Raw genomic sequence first — 18,374 nt, 5'->3', positions numbered from 1 at the left:
CCCTTTCCCTTTCTCTGGCTGGAGGGCAGCAGCAGCCAGAGACAGTTGAAAAGCCCTGCCTTGGAGACCAGAGCGAGTCAGCTGTCTGAAAGATTTAGACTGAGTTGGAGGGACACCGTGTGGCCACAACTAGTATGACATTAAGCTCAAGACCTTTTTGTAGTAAACACTATGTAGCAATGGCATTAGGGATACATTGAGAGGAAGAGCTAACGTTGGCACTTAACTGTCTAACACCACCATTTTTATTTCTAACGGTTTCCTTCAATGTTCTCTGACAATTGCATCCACGCACATGGAGTGTGCCTTCCTTTCCAGTGGCATCTGACCCTCAGCATGTCCCAGCCTCAGTCAAGGTTTTCACCACCACTCAGTTCCCCAGAGCTGGTCAGTGGTTAATAAATTCTAGTGTTCTCAAGTGGAAAGGGGGTCATTGACCCACTAGGGTGGTGTGGTGACTCAGAACACCATCACCAAATGGCACAGGCAGGTTAAGCCATGGCAGTGCTACTCATGGTCTGTGGGGCCTTAATTTCCCTGTATCCCACTCTCCCTTTATGTCTAGTGGATGGAGGGGGTGGAACTATTTCCAAGGTTTCTAAGAGCTGAATGAGACAGTGTCTGAGGAAATATGCCTAGTACAGTGCCTGGCCATAACCCTGACACAGGCGTCCCTTCAGGACAGGATTCCTGGACAGGAAGGATCCCTGGAGCCACACAAGCCTGTGAGCTGGCTGAAAGATGAAACACTCAAATAAGGCAGGTCAGACAGGTAGGTGGGGAAGCTTACAGCACAAGCAGGATTTCAAGCAGGTCCTTTTGCCTCTTCTCACCAGAACCATGAACCATGTCTGCCTGTCGCTCCTCCCAGCTACTGGAGAGACCAGCTTCCTCACTGCCTCCTCAAATCCAAGGTACTGAGAATTCTGAGAAAAGCTAAGGATTCTCTCCAAGATATCTCACACAAGTACACACATCATACATATATACACACATACATGTGAACACATGCATACACATATGTACTACATGTCTACACATACATGCATATACACATTTATACACATGTACATCCACATATCTACACACACACACACACACACAAATTCTCATACACACAGGAGCATCATGAGGGATCTGACTCTCAAGGGCCTGACTGAGGTAACTCTGCCCAGAAAGTTTCTTTAGGAATCACCTGACTCTGAGTGGGCCCTAAGGAGCAAAATAAAACAGGGAAAAGCCAGACCCACATGAGGGTTATCCTAGAGTCATCCTCCAGAGAACCAGGTGGCACTCGGTGCAGCAGCCTTTCAGATGACCTTATGCTGGCCACACTGTGAATTAGAATCCCCACTCCTGCCCCGCTCTCCAGTCCACATCTTTTTGTATAAGGAGTAGGCACAGGGAGAAACAAGGCTCGTGAGCCAACAACTGTGATGGCTTCCCAGGTTTCCTAAGTGCAAGAATAGAGTGATGGTCGGCTATAGTAGGGACAGACCTGGGCCATGAGGGAAGGTGTCCCAGAGGAAGTGTCCTTTGGGCAAGGTGATATAAAAGGGTCAAATTAAAGGCTGGACTGATAAAGCTGTTTAGTGTCATCCAGCTGAACACCAGAAGGCCTACACTAGGACAGAGTCTATGGATCAAGTGGGAAGAATTTCATCAGAAACCTCTGGTGAGTGAAATAAAGCACACGCATGTGCACACACCACACACACACCCCACACACCACACACACACATAGACTCTTTCCTGTATCTATCACTTGGGCTTTGTGCAAAGGCCCAAGCAGATCTAAGGAGAGCCCAGAACCTGAGTGTTTAGTGAGCTTTTCCCACAGCCACAGGCTCACACAAAACCTGCAGGTCAGCCTCTGCAGCAGCCTCCCCACACCAGCCTTCCCCAAACTCCCTCTTACAACTTCTGTGTACTCAGCCCAGAAGGTTCTGCTCCTGCTCCACAAACACCTCCTCCTCCTCCTCAATCCAGCTGCTCAGAGGCAGCAAGGAAAACCCTTCCAGAATGTTCCCTCCACACCAGTGAGCAATTAGCTTTATACAAACCACTTCATTAACCCTCTAAAACCTACAAACTGGGTCTCCTACTAAAGTTGATGTTACAGATGAGGAAAGCAAGGCACAGGCAGTGGAGAAGACGCAGTATTTCTCTATCAGCAGGGCTGCTCGTAGCAGGAGACAGCCACAGTGCTAATTCAGGGGCTTTGGGAGTAGCTCGGGGCCCAAAATATTGTAGCCTCTCAGTAAACATATGTTGAATAGAGAAGGCAAGCAAATATGCCTCTTTCCATCTGTGACCCTCAGCTAGAGCCCAGCAACAATCACCCTCTCCTCTGGCTCTGTGCTCAATCCTTCCCATGTCTCTCTCCTCTCCTTCACTAAGGCCTATATCCTTTCCTCAAATCCAGCCACCTAAAGAACAAGCCCTGAAGCCCCTGCCCTGATGCTCATTATGTGACAGAGAGCACCCTCCCCACCCCACTCCCCACTCTACCCCAGTCCCCTCCATGTGGACTAGCTGAAGGAGTTGCCACACCTTCGGAGCCATCTCTTTCCTGGGACTGGGCCAAGCCCCTCCTCCTATCTCTGCCTTCTCCCCCAGTGCCTCTAGCCCTGCTCTTGATTCTTCCCTTCCTCGCCCTCCCCATTCTTCTTCCTACTTGTTCCCTCCTCCTCAGCCCACTTCTGCCCAGGCCCTTTCTCTCTCACCTCCTCCCTTCCTTCTACCCCTGGCCTCTCTAGTTTTTCCCCTCTCCGACTTCCCAGACCTCCCACACACTCTTCGTGCAGCCGGCCTTGGCCTCCCTCCAAAGGAGGTCAGCTGACTGCCAGACTCTTAGGGCCTTGCGTCAGAACCGGCAGACCTTGGGCCCTTCCCTTGGACCTCTAGAGGCCTCATTACAGTCTCCAGGCCTCCTACTGCCAGCATCAGAGTCCTCCCTCCCTAGGGGACATGTCCCAAAGCTCCCCCCGGGCCCCAAGCCTCTAACTTGACTCTATCAGGAATGAAGACAACAGGGGATGCTCTCTGTGAGCCCCAGGGGTGGGTTCCAGAAGAGGCCCAGCACCCGCACCGTATCAGAGTTTACTCCCATTTTTATTTCACTCGCCTTTTAAATGCAATCATTCTGTGTGCCAGCCATGTAATCTCTGTCTTCCAGGAGCTGGTGGGAAAAAAAAAAAAAAAAAAAACATTAAGCTGAAAAGCTGTAGATAAAATAGAGGAATTCACAGAAATGGATGATGTGTCTGGCATGGTATCATGTGCCTTTAATTCCAACACTAGGGAGACAGAGACAGGAGGATTTCTCTGAGTTCTAGGCCCACCACAACTACATAGTAAGACCAGTTTCTAGGAAGGAAAGAGAGGCCAAAGATTGGGGATAAGGCTAGAGAGATAGCTAAGCAGTCAAAGGCACTTGCTGCTCTTTTGGAGGACCCAGGTTCAGTTCCCAGTGGTCACATCTGGCACCCTCTTCTGGCTTTGTCAAGTACCAGGCATATACAAATACAAACATGCAGGTAAAAATACTCAGTCATACAAAATGTAAATACATAAATAAATGGATCTCTTTTTTTTTTAAACTACATTTCTGAATAAGTAGTTCAGTTAATATTTGATTCAGAATTTTTCCAAGCATCCCAGCATGACAGATGACAGGGCTTACTTACATATACTGTCAGCCTACTATTTCATTCTAATATTCAATCAACCTTTAAAAGGGCTCATGTAGCCCAAACTAGCCCGAAACTCACTATGTAGCCCGGGCTGGCCTAGAATTTTTGATTCGCCTACCTGTGTCTCCCAAGTGCTGAGATTCCAGGCATGAACCACCACACCCGGGTTGTGTGGCACTGGAGAATCAGTCTCAGGACTCTGTGCACACTGCCCAAGGACTCTACAGGCTGAGCTACACCTCTAGCCTGAATTGCCAGTTTCTTGATAAAACATTACATTTGCTTTCTTCCCATGAAAAGCAGAGGCTAGATCTGGACCCTGGTTTTTTTCCCTGATACAAGGTTATTGAACCCAGGGTCTTGTGTGTGTGCGCTAGGCAAGCCACTCTGCCAGCTACGCTAACCACTAGGCCTACAGAACTGCCCAGGTGCTGTTTCTTTCTAGTTCCTGCCAGTCACTACAGGCCCACTTACCTGGGCAGTGTCAGAGGCAGGCCTGTCAGTGAGCAAGCAAATGCTAGATTAGCTGATGATGGCTTATAGCTGTTCTATCAAAACCGCTGCTTTCCTCGGTGAAATTTCTGTCTGAATCACTCCATTTATGTAGCAGAAACAAGCAGGAAATGAGCAGTGTCTATAGGAGCTTTACTGAGAGGATTCAGCCAGAGAATAGGCAGCCAGTTGCTTTCACGGAGTGCCTTGTGTCCTTACCAGCTGACCCCACACCCAAGTCTCCCTCCCAAATGTTCTCCAAGTCCTAATGTTCTGAGAACATATGAGGTATACTCCTGCCTCCAAGACTCTTCTCCTCCCCTGGGCTTGCTCTCTGGGTATTTTTTAACCCCCATTCTTAGGAAGCCAAATAGTTCCCTCTTGTCAATAAAGCTTTCTCAGAATCCTTAGGGATTTTTTTTGCCTCCAAGCTCAATACCTGTGGTGGTACAGTTACAAGAGCTACAAAGCACTGTTGTTTCTAAACATTCAATAAGAGTAAAAAAGCTGGCATGGTGGCTCACACCTATAAGACGCTAAGGAGGGAAGTTCCTGAGTTTGGAGGCTAGCCTGGGCTATATAGAGAGTTATGGGTCAGCCTGAGCTAAATGGCAAATACAATACATATATATATATATATATATATATATATATATATATTATGACTTAGATGTCAGACTGAACAAATTTATATCTCTTAGCATCAACTTATTAAAATAAAATTAATTTAAAAAATTGGGAAAGTTCCTGAACCTTAATTTTCTCATCTGAGATATGGGGACAGAGATAGGCCTAAAGGATGTCTGAGGAAGTGGCCTGGGCAAATGTGACGTGCTTTGCAGGTCCTGCATACTGGATAGGTAGTTGGTGTTCTTTTTATCATTGCTGATAATGCCAAAAATGGGATCTAGAAGTTCACTAGCAAGTTCCGAAGTTCATTGATTTAATCAAAGTAATTTCCTACCAGAGGAAGTTAGCTGTCAAAGATTGTCACATTAAAAACTAGTGGCAACTCTGAAACTCTAGTGACAGTCCACTCCCTGGGATTCAGCCCTCTAGTGCCAACTGTCTGGGACCCCTTGCTCAGAACCCCTCCACACACACAAGGTACGCTCACTTAATCTGTACCCAGCTTCTAGAAACTGCAATCACTGTAACAGCGAACTCTGACCCCTGGGATGTGGAAGCTGGAAATGACCCTGCAGATGACCCTATGAATGGCCTCTCCTGGAAGGAAGCAACAGCCCCTGACTCATTCACCAGGCAGGGAAGTCACCTGATGGGAAAACAGCAGCGCTGAAATTGTGAACCCGTGGATCCTGACCTCATAACTCAGCACTCCCATATCTTGCAGGCTCCTAGAAAAAGAAGGACCAGGGTTGGCTTCCATCTCCTCCAGCCCTGTGTCCTTCCCCAGAGTCCCACAGACAGCAGAAAACAGTGACTCATTCTGTAGTTGTTAAATGTCTAACAGTCCTGTTGCTGCAACCTTCAACCCCTTCTGGAGCTGCAAGTGAGGCGCTCCATCTCCTGAGGGCCAGTCAGACAGAGCTCAGAGGTGTTGAACAAACGCTCAGCTAAAAAGTTCTCCCAAGTATGCATGCTCAGCCTCTGTATGCCATGCCTTTGCAGGGAACCTTGACTCTCTCAGAGGCTCTACGGACTGGCAGTTAGCTCAGTTGAAATGTGTGACTTGAAAGCATGAGGACTGAGTTTATTATCCCCAAATCCTACTAAAAGAAGAGCGTGGCCACCATGTGCCTATAACCCCAGGGTTGCAGCGAAGGGGTGGGAGTATACAGAGACCAGAAGATTCCCTGGCGTTTGCCGGCCTAGATCCACGCTCAACCTTGTCTCAAAACGAATAAATCAGCGTGACAAAAAGAGACACCTGGCATCTTCCTCTGACCTCCACATGCACACAAAGACATTGTCCTCTGACCTCCACACTCAAGTGCAAACACACCTGGAAACATGTGCATGTGCACTTGGTGTGCACTTGTGAGTGCAAACACACACACACACACACACAGTAGCTCTGGGGAATCTTAGAAAATCAGAAAACCCCCTGTGTTCATACACATGAATGGAAGCCAAAGAAATGACCAAGGCTGTGTGGAAGTACATCGTGTTCCTGTCGCAGCATAAGCACAGACAAATACTCTGACTGGGCCACGGCTTCACCTGGGAGGAAAGCAAGGAGGCGAAATGAATGTTTGCCAAGTGAATGACTGATAACCAAGGGTAAAATTCAGTCACCACCCACAGCACTGCCAGTCCACCCTGAGCAACTGAAATTCTGCAGATGGAATCATCACCCTCCTGCCTGACAGGGCTGAGCTCGGCTCCTGTCTCCACATTCTGGGGCTTTCTCACAAAACATATTCTAGGAGTTCCTGGCATACAGGACTCACAATAAAATTCACCCAGTGTTTCGTCTTGCCTGAGTCAAATTTCATGGTCATGATGACTCACATAAAGTCTCTTGGCAGAGAGGACTCTTCCCCACAGAGCAGAAGCAAGCTTTGAAGGATGAGGAAACTCCACCAAGCTGAGGACCAGAGGAGACCCAGATGAAGTTTCCACCATCCCATAACTTCTATGAATTCATCCATAGCTTGTACTCTGAGAATCCAGCCAGCAGTCTCATTGGCTCTGTGTGACCTGATCCTAGCCCTGACCTCACCTGATTCCTGTGGCTCCGTCCTTCAAGCCTTTTGCTCAAGACTCAATGTCCACGTGACCACGAGGTTAACGGTGGGCACCAATCACTAAACTGGCAAGCTGTGAATACCAGAATCCACAGTTCTACCACCTCTAAAAACAGTGACATGCGATCGGGGGATACAGCTTACTTAATAAGATGCCTACTTGTTGTGAAAAAAAATCTGTAACCCTCGACGCTGGAAAATTCAGGAGTGGTGATGGAAATCTGTAATCCCAGTGCTTTGGGTAGTAGAAGGATCAGAACTCCAATGCCAGTGCTGACTACATAGCAAGTTAAGGCCAGCCTGGGCTATATGAAACCTTCTTTCACAAAACATACACACATGAAGTGTGCCCTTCCTCCCACCACCTGCATCCTGAAGTATTGCAGCTGGTGACACACACAGTCCCAGACAAGCCTGTTTACTGATCAACCAATGTGTGCCAGGGACATAGCTGGGCATTTTATAGGCGTTATCTGATTTCATTCCCTTGATAGTCAAATAAAGTAGACTTTATGACCACCATTTTATATATGAGGAAACAGAAGCTCAAAGATCAAGTGACTGGGTTAGAATCACACAAGTAGACAGTGGCTGAGCAAAAAGACCCATCTGTGTCGGACTCCAAAGTTCAAGCCTGCAGCCTCTGCACTCTGGAAGCCCCCAGCTCATGGTCATTCATTTCACTATTCACTGAGATTATCAGGCACACAGGAGTGCAGACAGCTGGAACTGGTGCTAGCCTAGCAGCATGCATCCATCTGACCAGTCTTCCAGCAGATGCTGGCACCTGTGTGAGCCAGAACTGGGGCAGAACTGGGGATCAAAATAAGCAGCATGAAGGTCCTGCCCTTGGCACAAGGATTGTACATTTGTGCATGAGCTTGTGTGTGTGTGTGTGTGTCTGTGTGTCTGTGTGTGTCTGTGCATATATGTATGTACATTGTGTGTAGGTATGCATGCATAGCTCTGTGTGTGTGTGTGTGTGTGTGTGTGTGTGTGTGTGTGTGAAGAGAAACCAGAGGTCAACTCCAGGTGTCACTCCTCAGATGTCACACACTTTTTTTGTATTTTTGCTTTTTGTTTTTTAAGATTATTTACTTACCTGTATGAGTGTGTATCTGTGAACATGCGTTTGGATGCCACAGGAAGCCAGAGAGGGCATCAGATTCTTTGGACCTGGAGTTACAGGTGGTTATGAACCACCTGGTATGGGTGCAGGGAACAGAACTTGGGTCCTCTAGAAGAGCAGGAAAGACTAGTAATTGCTGAGCCATCTCTCTAGCACCCACTCTATTTTTTGAGACAGAGTCTTTCACAGGCCTGGAGCTCACCAAGTGAGCCCTGGGGTGGCTGGCTAACAAGGTCCTACCCATTTTCACTTCCCCGGCCCTGGGATTACAAGTGTGTACCTCCACCACCACCGCCCCACCCCTGCCCAGTCTGGCCTTTCACACGGGTGCTGGGGATTGAACTCAGGCCCTCACCCTTGCACAGCAGGCACGTCACTGACTGAGCTATCTCCTCAGCCCTAGCAGGAGGATCTTAAAGACATGCCAGAGCTTACTCTGGGTGTTTCTTAGCATATGAGCCTTGAAAGTTCACTCTTACAGAGGTCATCTTTGTGAGGATCGTGGGTCAGACTGAGCTAGTTCCCGGGACCTGGATTGTACAAAGTCCAGAACACAAGGCCAAGAGGTGCTACTGTGGGTCTCATGCTAGGCACTTAGCCCAGGGAAACTTTAAACAGTGGGAACAGTGCTCTGAAATCTGTCCTTTCCACCAACTTGGACCTGCTGCTGGACATGCCTTCAAGTGACCCATCAGAAGCAATATTTCTGAAGACTTCACAATTCAAGTGGGAGTATTTCATGTTTCTTTAATTTACTGGTTTTACCTGATAGAGGAAGTCTGGAAGGACCTGAATGCAACTGCTAAGTGAACTAAATATCCGATAACAATTCCCAAGTCATTCCTGAGGTTTTGTTTTGTTCTCCTAGGAAGCCAATGGGGCTAGACAATTAGAATTGGTCCTATGCTCCAGTCTCATGGCCTTCATGTCAGCATACACCCTTCAACTGACTACCCAGTCAGCCTCCTATATCTGTAGCATAAACCATGCGTCCTTGTTCCAGAAGGACAAAGGGACCAAGGCATGTTCTTCAAGCTCCTATAGAGAGCCACTAAACCTATTCCTGAGGGATCTGCCTCCTGATCCATCACTTTGTAAAGGCCCTGATTCATAACACTGCGTATGCTTCCTTCAACAGTGGGAACACGGCCCGGGTGCAATTGTCTGTCACAGTTCCTCTACACCCAGCAATCTCATTTGCTTGCACTTTAAGGGTTCTCATTAAGGAGAAAGAGAGCCTGCCCAATGGGACTGTTCATCCCAAGGGAAGTACCTGCAGGTGCTGCATGTTCAGAGACTCAGCCAAAACAAGCCTCAGGCAAATGACGTAAGTGTTTACCCACTGAGACCAAGTAGGTCATGCCAGCTCAGGGATACTAAATGCTGCAACTTCCAAAATAACCCAATGGCTATAGCAAGTGAAACCCATGCAGCTTACCCCCGGACGCCTCCAGAGAGAATAGAGGTAGCAAAGGCTATTCCTGAAACCGGGCTCCAGTTCATGTCCTGAAGAATCCAGCTCATGGGTTGGAGAGATGGCTCAGTGGTTTAGAGGATTGAAAGCTCTTACAGAGGTCCTGAGTTCAATTCCCAGCAACCGCATGGTGGCTCACAACCATCTGTAATGGGGTCCAATGCCCTCTTCTGGTGGGTCTGAAGACAACAACTACAGTGTACTCATATACATAAAATAAAATAAATAAATCTTTAAAAAAAAATCCAGCTCATAACTTCATAAAAAGAATTTAGGGGCCTGGAGGTATAGGTCACCCCAGAGCCGTGGGTTCAATCCCCAGTGCCACATACACTAGGTTTGATGGTGCACATCTGTGATCCTGGAAGCTGGAAGATCAGAAGGTCAAGGACATCCTTAACTACATAGCAAATCCCTCATCAATCTGGGAAACATAAGATCCTGTCTGAAGCAAGAATCTAGGTTAGCCTAGCCTCCATTAGGCATGCTCAGAGTTTGTCTTCTAGGTCAGTTAGATCCCATCAAGTTGACATTCAAGATTAATCATCACACCAATCAAGCCCTGTGTCTTTCAGAAAGTCTGCCCTAGTTTTCACTATGAGTCGTTTCCCAGCCTCAGTAAGGGAGCGTTGGTCATCCATGACTAATGGCCTGATATGACTCTAAAACAAACCAGCAGTAAACATCAAGGGAAATGGGTCTTTTTGCCTCTTAGATGAGGAAATAAGTAGAAAATCAGACCGTCCAGTACTCAGCTGTCTTCCTGGTGACCTTTCCCAGGAAACCGCTAGATGCTCAGTGTTCCGTAGAGAAGGGTTAGCATGCTAGACTTTTCTGTCAGCTCTCCAGCTACTATTTTAAAGCTCAAATATGGTAGTCTGGCCTTGCAAGGATAGAAAAGCCACTTCTGAGTGCTTGCTGAAGAACTAACTGGCTGCACGGGTCAACACCAATATCTGTTGCAGTGCTGCCTCCCCAGCCTGTCTTCACAATGCTAGAGAGAGACAAGAAAGCAGGGGCATGTCCCTTAGAGGACTATCGGGTGGTCATGGTAATAATTTCAAAAAATAAAAAGGCAGAGACTTGACAGACAGCTCAATAGTTAGGATCACTGGCTGATCTTCCTAAGGATACAACCTGGTTCCCAGAACCCACATAGAGGTCCACAGCTGCCTGTTACTCCAGTTCCAGGGAATCCACCACCCTCCTCTAGGCTCCACAAGTACTAGGCATTCGTACTGTGCACATACATACATGCAAGGTAATATATATATATATATATATATATATATATCCATAGTTTTTTAAGGGTTTATATATCTTATATATCATATAAATATATGTATATATACATACCCTTAAAAACTTATAAACACTTTAATATATATATAATAAAATTATATAAATTATAATTATTTATATTATATTTATATTTATATTATATTATAAAAATTATATAAATTATAAAATTATTATATATATATAATAAAACTATAAAACTATGGCAAAACTATTCACAATGCCTTGTTAGATTGGGGGTTGTATAGAATGGAGATTATTTTCCCAGTTTTATACAAACTTATTTCCTAAACATGAGGGAGGGGCATAATGATTAACCTGGAATTTTTCTCTGTTCCCCAAATTTTCTACAAAAAACATTATTTTCCGACTTTGTTAAAGCACCTTAGAGAACAAGGCAATAGTGACAGTAGAATCTGAGAAGAGGGTTCTAGGTTTGAGCGTTTGTGTAGCTTCAACAGTTCTAGAAACTAAAGCAAGAAGAAAAGTTCCCACACTCACAGCGGTGACTGGCAAATGTTCTTCTATCTTGTAGAAGGCTATGAGTTAAGCTTTTATAAAAACACAAACAGACTGTAAACTATCCAAGGGGAGGGTGACAGCAAGGGACCATTTGTTCTGAGCATTGGCTGTTGTCGCTATGCAGCACTGACTGACTTTTCTTCTGGCGCTTCTCCCTGGCTGCCCCTCTGGAACTACCTGACTCTGTTCTCCAGAAGTTCATATGCTAAATAAAATGCAGTGTCTATGTATATGGAAGTGGAATATTATTCGATCTTTTAAAAGAAAACCCTGAGGTAGAGATAGTTTAGTGGTTAGGAGTACTCGCTCCTCTTCCAGAGGACCAGAGTTCAGTTCCCAGCACCCATGTCAGGTGGTTCATAACCACCTGTAACTGTAGCTCCAGGGTATCCAGTGTACCTCACAGGCACTCACACACATGTGGCACATACTCACATTGATATTTATACACACACATAAATAAAAATAAAAGATTTTTTTTAAACTTCAAAATCACTTCTTTTTTTGAAGTTTATTTATTTATATATAAGTACACTGTAGCTGTCTTTGGACACACAGAAGAGGGCATCAGATCCTATTACAGATGGTTGTAAGCTATCATGTGGTTGCTGGGATTTGAACTCAGGACCTCTGAAGTAGTCAGTGCTCTTAACCACTGAACCATCTCTCCAGCCCAAATAAAAGATTTTTGAGCCGGGCAGTGGTGGCTCACACCTTTATTCCCAGCACTTGGGAGGCAGAGGCAGGCGGATTTCTGAGTTCAAGGCCAGCCTGGTCTACAGAGTGAGTTCTAGGACAGCCAAGGCTATACAGAGAAACCCTGTCTCAAAAAACCAAAAAAAAAAAAAAAAAAAGATTTTTGAAGGAAGAAAATCCTGTTGTTTGTAACAATATGAATGAATCAGGAAGGTGTTATTGGGTGAAAAGGTCAGAGGAAGAAAAAGAAACACTATATAATCTTCCTTATATATAGTCATACATGCAGAGAATAGAATGAAAATCAGGAGCTAAGGCCCGCAATGAGTGTGAGGTGACTAAAGGATACAAGGTTTCAGTTTTGCAAGACAGTGGTCTAATATACAACATATTATATATGTTGTATATATAATATACAACATATAATTAACAAAAATGTGTTGGTTCTTACATGTACATATCATATATATATATATATATATATATATATGTAATATATAGATGATATGTGACTATAATTAACAAAAATGTGTTGGTTCTTACATGTACACGTGCAGGTCTCCAGAGGCACATGTGAGCACACAAGGCAACTGTATCAGACAGGAAGTATGTTAACTGACTTGATTGTAGCAATTACTTCACAACAGATAGATAGATTGGAGGGAGGGAGATGACAGATCTCATATCATACCAGTGGAAGCCTCTTATGAAGATGCACGCCTGAATCTCAGCACTTGGGAGATCAAGAGTTTTCTGTTATTTACAACCAAAGAATCCTATATGAGACATTCTTAGGTTAAATTACCCATTTCTGAGTCTTGTAAGGATGGCCAAGCATGCCTTTTAGAAATTGTAAATGTCTTTTAGAAGCTGGAATCTATTCCATTACAGTAATTAAGGAAAGCCATGACAGAGTCCAGAAATTTTTATTTTCATTGTCTTTATTGGTTGGTCAATTATACTCCTGAATAAAAATATGTCCTTCAAGGGCAATTCTGAAGAACAGATACCTTTAAAAGTTTGTTTTCTGCTGCTGTAATAAAACACTACAACCAGAACAACTTTGGAAGGAGAGAGCTTTTTGGATCCAAGTCAACAGAAAGCTAAGGAGGTTTGCTGCCAAGGCCTGAACTTCTAGAAAATCCTGCCCATGCTCCAGAGACAATGATGCAGGAGAGACCTAAATTAGGATCCCACCAGCTCAACCTCCTACTTAGGGAGGGACCTTGACCTGTCACTGAAGCCAAGCCTAGCTTTGCTTTTTCCTATTTGCTCACTTTTTAACTCCTTCAGCTAATGGCAACTTATTGAAAGATAGTTCTGTCTCAGTTTTAGCTAAAAATAGTCAAAAGATAAGACTATTTGGAGAAAGTTAATATAGTCATAAAAGTGGAAGTTGAGGGGCGGGGGAGAAGCATTCACAGTATCCTGACATTGCTTTTGTTTATTTTTTAAAAGGAAAGAAAAAGCAAGTGCATCTTTGCCAAGGACTCAGAAGTACAAATGAGTCTCCTTCTCTGGGTAAAACTGAAGCAGGTAGTCAGAACATCTCTGTAGAGTCCTCACATAACTCCAGATGACGTGCCACTTACCAAAGGCTGGGTGGCTCAGTGAGTATAGCACCTGCTTTGTAAGCATGAGGGCCTGAATTTGAATCCACAGTACCACATAAATGCCAGGAAAGTATGGCAGCCCATCCACAATCCCAGCACTCAGGAGGGGGGAATGGGTGTGTATTAGGATTAGTTAGATAGCTAAACTAGCTGAATCTGAAAGCTCTAGGCTCAGGTGAGAGACCAGAGTCTCAATACGTTAGGTGGCGAGTGATCAAGGAAGGTGCCTAACATCAACCCTGGGTCTCCACATGCACATGCGCACACCACACACATCCCACATAGTCAGAGAGAAAAAAGACACCTATCCAGCCCATAGGAGGAACTATGTATTACATGTACTGTGAGTTTGGCCATTTGAACAGAAGGCCTTTTTTAAAAAGAACTCTTTGTTTAATTACATGTATTCATTTATTTGTGTGTATGGGGCAGGGCATGCCACAGCAAGTATGTAGAGGTTGGAACTTGCAAGACTCAGCTGTCTGCCCCTACCAGGTGGAGCATGGGAATCAAACTAGTATGTCAGGCTTGGTAGGAGGCACCTTTACTGGCTGAGCCATTCTGCTGGTCCCAGACAAGAGGAATTTTAAAAGTGAAAAGAAGGAAGGGGTGAAAGCAGGAGAAGATAAATAAAATCCAACAAATATTAAATTTCTAGGCATAAAAACCTCTAGTGACAATATAAGAAACACAAATGTGGCAATTATCACAGATACCAAATAAACTTTTAAAAATATTAAGCTCTGGGCCGGGCTGTGGTGGTGCACGCCTTTAATCCCAGCACTTGGGAGGCAGAGGCAGGCAGATTTCTGAGTTCGAGGCCAGCCTGGTCTACAGAGTGAGTGCCAGGACAGCCAGGACTACACAGAGAAACCCTGTCTCAAAAAAACAAAACAAACAAACAAACAAAAAAAAAAAAAAAAAAAGTAGGGCTAGAGAGGTGGGTGGCCCAGTGATTAAGAGCACTGACTGTTCTTGCAGAGAACCTGAGTTCAATTCCCAGCACCCACATTGGGCAGCTCACAATTGCCTATATAACTCCAGCTCCAGAGGATTCCACACCCTCTTCTGGCCTCTGTGGGCTCTGTACTCATGTTCACATATCCAGAGACACATACACATAATTAAAAATAAAATATTTAAAATGGCTTAGCTAAAATATAGTATAGTCAATTGACAGAACAGTATATATTCTATCAGACCAGTATACAATCAATATTCAGTAAAAATCCAAGATCTCACCTGTTATATGTAATATAATTTTAACAATGTAAAAAGTTTGTTTGTTTGTTTGTTTGTTTGTTTAGACAGGATCTCAGTATGTAGCCTTGGTAAATCTGGAATGTGTTGTGTAAATCAGGATGACCTTGAACTCACAAAGATCTTGTTGTCTCTGTCTCCTAAGTGATGAGATTAAAGAAATAAGCCACCATATATTGCTTGTATTTTTTTAAGCTATAAGCAAATATTTGCTATATTTCTTTCAGTAGTAAAACCACAAACCTTTCTAAATTCTATTTTATTAAAATGTCATAAATTAGTATTAGGATAAGTCAATTACCATTTAAAAAATTATGGTAGACCACCAAAGATACTCATGTCCTAACCCCAGAACCTGAGGACATATTACCTCATGAAAGAATTTCTTTTTTTTTTTTTTTTTTTTTTTTTTGGTTTTTCGAGACAGGGTTTCTCTGTGTAGCCCTGGTTGTCCTGGAACTCACTCTGTAGATCAGGCTGGCCTCAAACTCAGAAATCTGCCTGCCTCTGCCTCCCAAGTGCTGGGATTAAAGGCGTGTGCCACCACCGCTCGAATGAAGACTCTTAATGCTTAAAGATTATCCAGTGGAGTTATCTACCAGCAAATACTCAATACACAAGATGCCCACACCATTAGAATTGCAAACACAGTTTCCTAACCTTGATATGACTAAATGCTAGAGACACGAGGGTAACATCTCCTGCCATCTTTCCTCCCCTCTTCCTTCTCTTCCTTCTTCCTTTCTTGTTCCTTCCTCCTCTCAACTCCTAGCTCCACCTACCTCTTCTACTGCCCAATCACAAAGCTCCACTGAAAATACAATGGGCAGGGAAAGTCCTGCACGTACAACACACATACACACACACACACACACACACACACACACACACACACACACACACAATGACATGGGTTAATAGTCACAGTCTAGTATTTCTTCATTATTTATATATCATAACAACAATGGCATTTAGTCTGCTTTGGAGGATTATGTTTTAATTATTCTCACCGCCAACACAGCAATACCTTATTACACAGCAATAAACATTAAGTATGGAGTGATTTGCTTAATAATGGCATCTAGTACACAAAGCTCCATGAAGCAGGCACCAAGCAGCAGGAAAGAGAAACTAAACCGAGAGAGGGAAAGAGGAAATTTGATGAATCATAAACAAAATACCCCTACCCTGAGTTGAGCAACTCTCAATGTATGCAGACCGAGTTCTGCACAGATTTCTTACCAAAAGGCACATACCACAATTTTAGAGAAGCAGAAAATTCTAGCACAGTTAATGAGCAATAGATGTACAAAACAACTGTCATCATCGCTGGTTCCAGAACGTTCTCCCTTCATGCCAGCATTCAGTCCTATCTGGTCTGTTTGCCTTCCAGTTGATGAACTTGTCCTACCACTTTAGTCTTCATTTGGATGTGTCTGACTTCCGGCCTTCAGATCCAACCCCCAACCTTCCCACCCCACCTCCCAGCAATCCCTGCTCTCTCCAGGTTTCCAGCACCTATATCAGGTGGTTCACAACTGCCTGTAAGTTCTCCCCTAGTGATTTAATGCCCTCGTCCCGCCTCTTCAGGCACAACATACACAAGCTTCACATATATAGACATGCAGGCACATGCACACAAAGATAAAACACATTTTTTAAAACTTTTAAAATGATATACAACAGGCTGGAGTGTGATGGTGGAAAGGAGGCAACCTTGGGTAAAGGACAACAATCTCTTTCAAATAAGGGCATAAGAGAAAGGAGAGAGAGACAGAGAGAGAGAGAGAGAGAGAGAGAGAGACAGAGAGAGAGAGAGAGAGAGAGAGAGAGAGAGAGAGAGAGAGAGAGAGAGAGAGAACTTGGAAAAGTCAGCCATCACCTCAGGGGAAAGTACTCAGAGAGTGGTGGAAGTCACCCATCACACATGGGATGTTTCTGCAATTACTAATTTTAGGCAAACGGCTCGTTAGCTGGCTTGGCTTATGGATGAGCTGGTTTTAGTGAGCTGGCCTATTTTCCAAGGGTGAGCAAGCACAGGCACACGTGTACACCACTTGGCAGGTTCAATACATGCTGGAGGAGGAGAGAGTGCCTCAAGCCATCCCCAGTTGGAGACAGCCTGCTCAGATCCCCTAATTACCTGCTCTGTCTGCCCTAGTCAGGCAGCCTTCTCATTATAATTTGGCTTCCCCTGTAGATTTCCCTACTGGGAGAGAACAGGCTGACCCAGAGCCCGAGTATTCTTGGTCCCACTGGCAGCTACTCAGCATGGAAATTAATAAATTGGCATTCTCTTGAGAATTCCATGTACACATCCGTTCTCCAAAGCCTTTTTATAAAGTATCTTAGTGAAGTCATTTTAGGTTGCATTAACAAAATACAGAAATTTACGTAAGAGGGTGGCTGCTTGTCACAGCCTTCAAGGGAACAGGTTGTTAATGCTGAAACATCAGACTGAAAGTGTCTCCCTGCTCACACTTCTGACACCAAGGATTAGGTTTCCATCCCAGACAACGCTCCATTCCTCTGAAGACACCAGATGGATGTCCTGCCATCTAACTCAGACGCTAACTAACCGTAGTCACTGCAGACTCTGTAGATCATGGACTCAGTCTCTCAGACTGGACATTAACTTTAAATGCCCATTGCAGCAAGTGCTTCATAAATAAACCACACTTTGGCCTGGAGCTGAGTGTAGTGGGTTCCCAAATATCTGAATTCAGTCTGACTTGACTGAACAGCTCTCTTTTCAAGTTCAACAAGTTACCATAACAGCTGTCATTATGTGTCCTGGTTTCCTATGAAGGGCAGCATAAATGATACAAAGGCTCTGTCAGGTGAAGGGATGTATACATCAAGTTCTGTAAGGGACTGAAATGCAACAGCTTCTTTTCCCATGGAACTGGGGTGCTCTACCCTCTCAATTTGTCCTTGTGTTCGTCAATCTGGAAACTCTCCACTCCTACTGTTCACAATCTTTATGGAAGATGTAGTTCCAATCAGGAAGTGTCCTCTGAAGGCCCGTATGCCTGAACAGTGGCACCATCAGGAGGTGCTGGAGCCTTTGGAAAATGGGGCCTAGTTGGAGGGAGCAGGTCATTGAGAGTGTCCCTTTGAAGGAGATACTGAAACCCTGGCCCTTCTCTTCTCCTCTCCTCCTCCCACACCTACCTCTCTTCCTCTCTCTCCTCTCTCTCTCCTCTCTCTCTTTCTCTCTCTCTCTCTCTCTCTCTCTCTCTCTCTCTCTCTCTCTCTCTCTCTCCCCTCTGTCTGTCTGTCTCTTTCTGTCTCTCTGTGTGTGTGTGTGTGTGTGTGTGTGTGTGTGTGTGTGTGTGTGTGTGTGTATCAGTCTTCTCTGCTTCTCAAGTGTCAGCTAATGAAAGCTGCTCCTCACCTGCCTCTGTTCTTGCTTTTATCTCCTGTGTGTCCTGGCTACAAAGATAACTCAGGGGCCTAATGGAGTGAGTATTCTACCTATCA

Source organism: Arvicanthis niloticus, chromosome 1 (assembly GCF_011762505.2).
Source record: "Arvicanthis niloticus isolate mArvNil1 chromosome 1, mArvNil1.pat.X, whole genome shotgun sequence".
Lineage (NCBI taxonomy): Eukaryota > Metazoa > Chordata > Mammalia > Rodentia > Muridae > Arvicanthis > Arvicanthis niloticus.
This window is presented reverse-complemented; position numbering follows the sequence as displayed.